Source organism: Tasmannia lanceolata, unplaced genomic scaffold (genome assembly GCF_043159265.1).
Source record: "Tasmannia lanceolata isolate RefF3 unplaced genomic scaffold, GAP_Taslan_0.1 ptg000019l, whole genome shotgun sequence".
NCBI lineage: Eukaryota > Viridiplantae > Streptophyta > Magnoliopsida > Canellales > Winteraceae > Tasmannia > Tasmannia lanceolata.
Genome location: NW_027518696.1, coordinates 8,409,234 through 8,415,839, shown reverse-complemented (window position 1 = coordinate 8,415,839; position 6,606 = coordinate 8,409,234). Strand labels below are relative to the sequence as shown.

General features: G+C 38.0%; 1 pseudogene across 1 annotated transcript; it reads right to left on the bottom strand.

Moving 5' to 3' along the window:
- Nucleotides 1-2,259: 2,259 nt before the first annotated feature.
- Nucleotides 2,260-6,221, bottom strand: LOC143853266 (C2 and GRAM domain-containing protein At1g03370 pseudogene; annotated as a pseudogene). Its single transcript, XR_013237065.1, has 3 exons — nucleotides 5,950-6,221; nucleotides 2,879-4,243; nucleotides 2,260-2,328 (listed from the first exon to the last, which is right to left on the bottom strand). The product of XR_013237065.1 is annotated as a C2 and GRAM domain-containing protein At1g03370 pseudogene (transcript).
- Nucleotides 6,222-6,606: the final 385 nt, after the last annotated feature.

The window sequence follows — 6,606 nt, the reverse complement described above, 5'->3', positions numbered from 1 at the left end:
ATTTTCAGTAGTGAACACATATGCTTTCAATGCTGCTTTTAGTTACTTCCTTACCTTTATTCATCCCTAAATTCAGTTTTTCACTATTTTCTATACTTCTGGATATTGCTTTGACGAAGCTAACCCGATTTGATGGTAGCTGAGAAGAAGCCATAATGATTGCCTGATTACTCCCATCTTTATGTTGAATTGCAGGATCTATTTCAACACCCTTTGCCTGACATCTTTCTCCCTCAACATAATTCGGGACAATAGCCTTAGATATCCCACATTTCTCTTGGAAGTGGCAATGTTTTGCCAAGTTACTAGAAAACTTTAAGTCTACTGAATTGGCTAAGATCACGTTACCAAATGACTGTTGACCTCTTAAGTTTTTGGAACATGGCTTTACAACTGGGGAATTCACTTTTGAGATGCACTCCTCAGGGTTGTGGATCTCTATTTGAGTCTTCTGAAGATGTTTGGCATTTGAATGTTGAATTTTTGTATTAAGATGATTGCAGCAAGGCTCTTCCTTGACTGCAGTTTGGGAAGCAGCTTTGTGTCCTTTATTTGCCTCGAGCATTTCAGAATTTTTCCTTTTATTGGGGCTGTTTATTTCTGCATTGTAATTATCCAGTATAGAGCGCTTATCATGAGAATTGCCTGTTATGGCATCATCTTTATTGAACTTGCAGACCACGGCAGAATGCCCTTGCTGGTTACAGTTCAAACAGAATGAAGGTAACTTCTCATAGCGTACAAGTTGCCAAAAGCAACTTCCTCCTCTTCCTCCAATTCCAATCCAAACTCGACGAGGAAGCTTTTTTAGAAGATTGACTTCCACGCATATTTGTGCAACTAGGGGTATAAACGGATCGAATTCGGAGCGGATATGGCTATATCCGAATTCGATTACAGTTTAAACTATCCGAATTCGGATTCGGATTCGACGGATATTTAATATCTATTACCGAATTCGTATCCGCCGGATATTGTTCGAATTCGGATATTATCCGTATCCGTTTATCCGGTAAATTCGAACATTTTATTGCAGCACTTTATCTTTTTTCTCTTTACTCGAATGAATTTTCCAAACTCTAAAACTAGACATCTACATTCTCTTCACAAAATTAGCTCCCAAACCCTAAAATATATGAGATCCTCTTCTTCATTTTAAAACAAAGGCAGAGAGAGGGAGGCGGTGGGGATGGATGATAGTGTTGGTAGTGGTCTTTGGGTATTTCCCTTTTTTTTTTGTATATGATGGAATGGGTTTGGGCTATTTTTGTTTTTCTTTTTCTTTTCTAAAAAGAAAATTCACTTTTCTTTTAGAAACAAAAGATAGTGTGTCATTACTAAAAATAAATATTAATGATGTTATTAATAATAAATAAAAAGGATTTACTTCTCAGATTCGGATGTTAAACGGATCGGATATACCATTTACCAGATTCGCATCCGCTAAGAGCCGGATATCTCATAAACGGATTCGGATAATATCCGCTTGAAACGGATTCGGATAATATTCGCTTTAAACGGATACGGATGCGGACGGTAATCGAATTTCCGAATATCCATTTACACTCCTACGTGCAACATTGGTTCGAGATAGAATTCTTGTTGGAGTATCAATAGCAAGGGCATGCATTCCCAACTAAAGATGCTATAGAGAACAAGGCATCTTCTTCAAAGAAAACTAAAGGGAGTAAAGGGAGCACAATCCAAACAGCAGCCAAAGAGGGTTCTCCTTGTGCCCATTGGAATTCAGGAGTCCATTTAAAAACCTTCATCAGATGGCCATCAATCCACCATCTATTCCTGACCCAAATTCGGAGCATGTCCGAGATGTTATCTAATCTAATGAAAACATGGTGAAGATCTAGTAACGTAACGGAGCAGTTGCCTTTGAGTTTCCATTTCCTACTAACCCATTCTCTAATATGGGCTAAGCTTGGCCATGAATATGGGAACTTCCCAACAAGACAATACTTGAATTTCTCGGCATTTGAAGTGAGCACAGATTCATCAAAGTAAATTGCGGGCTCACCTCTACAAACTGAAACCTGTGCAGGAAACCGAAGTATATGGTTCCCATCCTCCATCTTTTCCTGATATATGTTGCTTTGATTCCTCTGGAGGAAGGATTCTGCACTGGAGATGGAGGGTGATTTAACTGAAGACTTCTGATCATTAGCTACAGAGGAGAAATCTTCGGATGCAGAACTCATCTGACATTCGATGCTTTGGTTTCTTTGGAGCTCCTCCATGTGGGTTTCTTCATGGATTTTGAAGTCCCTGTGCTTGAACCTGTAACTGAGGAAGCAATCTCTGTTTTCCCTTTGCTTGCTGAAATATGAATAGAAAGAAAAATGGTCTTTAATGGCAAAAGGTAGAATCGGTTAGGATATAAGCAAGGTTTTAAATTTCAAGACCAAAACCCAAATGCACCGAAACTGAAATGACGAAATGTACAAACGGAAATTTCGGCCAAAATTTAGGAAATTTCACCCGAATTTCTGAAATTTCGTCAATTTCGGCGAAGTATTAAAAAAAATTAATTTTTTAATGCTTTACCAAATTTCAACAGAAATAGCTGAAATTTCGGCCAAAAAAATGAAATTTTGAGCGCCGTTACCAAATTTCGGTAACGGCCGAAATTCGGTATTTCGCCTGAAATTTCGGTTTCGGTCGGGTTAAATTAACCCCGAAACCGAAGGACTTAGGACACGGTTAGCCATTAATATGGAGATTGAATTTTGTAACATGAAATTTGCTAGGGACTTTCACAGAAAGCCATTTCGCAGCTGACAGTTGCATGAGAGAGCTGCAAACTCAGATGAACAAATGAATGAGACAAAACCTTTAAGCTTGTTCGAATTAAACCGAATCAACCCACTTTAAGTCTAGTTGAGTTAACCCAGTTTTGAACACTATTGACCCCTTTCTTAGATTGGCATGCTTGAGCTAATTTCCCTTGAAGAGGAATCCATATGTCTGCTAGTTCTGACAAATTAGATTTTACAAAATTGATTTCAGCATGGCCAAGGGATGTAGCTTCGTCAAAAGGTCAATCAAAATCAAAACCCTCCACATCCATTGTAGATGGAGGCTCATCCATTGCATAGAATTCAAATATATCATTCCATTGAGGATCTAATATCTGAAACTTTATCGAACTGGTTCTTGTTTTACCATTGCAGGTGAACACCGCACAAAACTGCATAAAACGTGCTATCATCTCTAGAACAAGTTCACCTTGAAGAACAAGAATCCCACACAACCACTTCCTCAATTGAGTCTGACAAGTCCAGCCCAATAAATTCAAGGCCTTGGATCATGCGAGGCATGGCTCGCAGGATACGTGCAGCTGTGCAAGTACATACAATCCCAAAAAAATAGCAGAAACTACTGTAAAATTCCCAAAATATCGAACCACCAGCTTCCAATCCGACTCATGTTCCATCTGCAAAGAAGCCAAAATTTGCTCCTTGCTGTACCCCAGCTCTTTCAAATCAACTGGCCTAATAATCAAAGAAACAAATATGCAAACTACGCACAATTATCCTTGAGAACTTCTTGGGCCCCACGTTCGATCATACCATTCATCGTGGTGCTCTGTAGGAAATTCATGCGCCATGACATAACTAGACGTGAGGATTGATCTCCCGATGGCAATTCAGGTCCCGGCGTTACACAGAAGAGCATTTGTGTCTTCTAAAAGCTCCCGTAAGGAACATCTGGGGTGCTCACCCTAATTAAAACTGCAAAAACCTTCCCATCGGCTTTCAAATATATCTGCTCCTCTGTAGCTTTCACAGCCTTAATTAATTTAGTTGCACCTTCTGTATAGGTAACCACTCTTTTTAATCTATCCCCACCATTTTCAAGTTCCCAAGTTCCCGCTTGCGGATCTGTCCTTCCTTTCAGCTCCAAAGACTTCATAATTTTTGAATTGGATGAAAAGAGAAGAGAATTCAGGTCAGCTGGTGAGATAGGATAGGATTGGTCAAAAAGTACTCCTCCGGATAAACTGCTAGGCACTTCCCCTCCTTGATCTTTTGATTTCATGGTTCGCAATGCTTCATCCAAAGTAATGCAAGTGGATGGGTCTCCTGATCGGTTCTTGGAAGCCTCGGGGTTGGGTACATCTGATGGAACAGAACTCACATTGGTACTGAATATTGTTTCCCTTGATTTCCCAAGAAAAAATTGAAAAAGGAGGCCACCAAGATTGCGTGGCTTCATCGATGGGAATTTCATTCTGTAGAGAGAGAAAAATTAGAGTATTTTTCCACTACAATTGAATGGGCAGGAATTAATTTCAGCATTAGGAGTCTTTGTAAGTATTAGATACATTCATTCTAAAGAAGAATGTGTCTAAGAGTGCAGTAGCAAGTTGACATGCGATGGATTATGAGTAAAATGTGACAATAGAGCTTCTTGATATGTTCCTTAAAGAGCTGCATTAAAACTGAACATTAAAGGTCGATAAATAAAAAGCTTTGTTTTCCATAACTAGAGATTCATTGGATAGAACTGCAAACACAATGTACCGAGGTAATCATAATGAAAATTAAAATTCATATATATTAATACATTTTCTTTGAATCTTGGGGGAAACATACAAATATATATATATATATATATATATATATATATATATATATATATATAGCATAAATTAGCAAAGAAATAGAAATAATGGGTTTGCAAACCAAGTACAAGGAAATAAATTCACTTCCTTACTTGCACTTTCTTGTAAATCAACAAGGGGAAAGGAACAAGAAAACAAATGGCATTCCCTTAACTACTAGATACCAGAATTCATGTAATGAGTGCATGACTACAATACAACTGCGCTTCTCCATTGTATGATGGTTAATTGAGGAAATCAAGGATAATTATCTAAATTAAATCTCCCTTCCTCCAAAAAGGGAACTAAAGGTAAGATCCATACTAACTGATTCAAGAATAATGAACAAAACCACACACTTCTAGGAATCTGATCTAGATTATGGTCGCAGGAGAAACTAAGATCACCGAAACTAAATTCAAATTTTAGATGTCTCAACATTCAGTGTCACAAGATTGAGTGGAAATCCTGGTGTGGTTCTTTGACTAATTCATGTGTAGGGCAGGTTCCCACTGAAGTGAAAAAGAGGCAGCCAAGAATGACAAGGAGGGCCTTGCCAAAGCTAATGTGTGCACAACAGCGTTTGAAACTGTGAAACCACCAATTACTGCAAAAGCTTAAGCTGTTAGAGAAGGCGTTATTTAATCTTTTATACTTTAACACTCACCCTCACATGTGGCCCCTCTTTATAGGTTTGGCCTACACGTGGCACATGTGGCCCCTCCTTTTTTGGGTTGTCATTTACATGTGGATTTATAATATCCAGGAGGTTTGAACTCAGAAGCTTTGCTCTGATACCATGTGAAACAACCAATTACTCCAAAAGTTTAAGCTATTGGAGATGGGCGTTATTTAATCTTTTATACTTTATCAGAAACAGTGGATAGTTTACAACTTCACAGAGATCATATTCCATCCAAGGTGTGTAAAATACTCAATGAGATTTTGTACTATTTGTAATGAACCGGTCTTTAGCTCTGTAACGATGTTTTGCTCAGCAACAGAAATACATCAGTAGTAATTTCTAGACTGAGAAATGATATCACTAATCCTTGTTCTAACAAGTGTTCTCCTCTCTCCACCTTACACTTTTCCAAGGTGCTGCTAAATGTTGTTATAAATCCCAAAAGAGTACCAATATCCCAATCAAGTGCTTGATAAAGTGAAGAGTGTCATTATCACAACAAGATACTGGTTTTCTTTTAGATCTGTCTTCGTGTCATGGGTTCCAGTAGTCTTTGTTTTTTGGTAGGCAGGATCACAACAATCTTCTACAAAAACCATTGCTAATGCCTAAAGTATTTTAAGAATAAAGTTTCAAAGTCATAGAATACCTGTTTCGATGGTTTCTCTTATTTATTGTATTCATCATTTGCTGCTGCCCTTGCTTCTTCTGTTGATCCATCTGACGGCTTTCAAATTCTTTTTCTTCCAAGTAATCATCATCATCTTTTTTTTCTTCGTCGCCTTCTCCTTTTTCTTCTTAAAAAAATAAGTGTACTTTATTTCCAGCATCCATGGTTTGCCTGCGTGAGGTCTTTGTAAATGGTACAGCCTCCTCCATTCTTAGGATAAATGTTTCATTCATTATTGCTTCACATGAAAAGATGGCAGAAGAACCATGCTTACCTGCCACAAGAAAGAGAAAACAATGAGACGCTAAGAGACTATTATTTTAAATGGTGAGCGAAAGTGAGCTTTCAATGCTGCTTTTAGTTACTTCCTTACCTTTATTCATCCCTGAATTCAGTTTTTCACTATTTTCTATACTTCTGGATATTGCTTCAACGAAACTAAACCCATTTAATGGTAGCTGAGAAGAAGCCATAATGATTGCCTGATCATTACAATCTATATTTTGAATTGCAGGATGTATTTTCAGCATGCTTTGCCTGACTACTTTCTCCGCTGGCAGAATTCTGGAGAAAACACCTAGATATCCCACATTTCTCCTTGGAGTGACAATCTTTTACCAAGTTGCTAGAAAACTT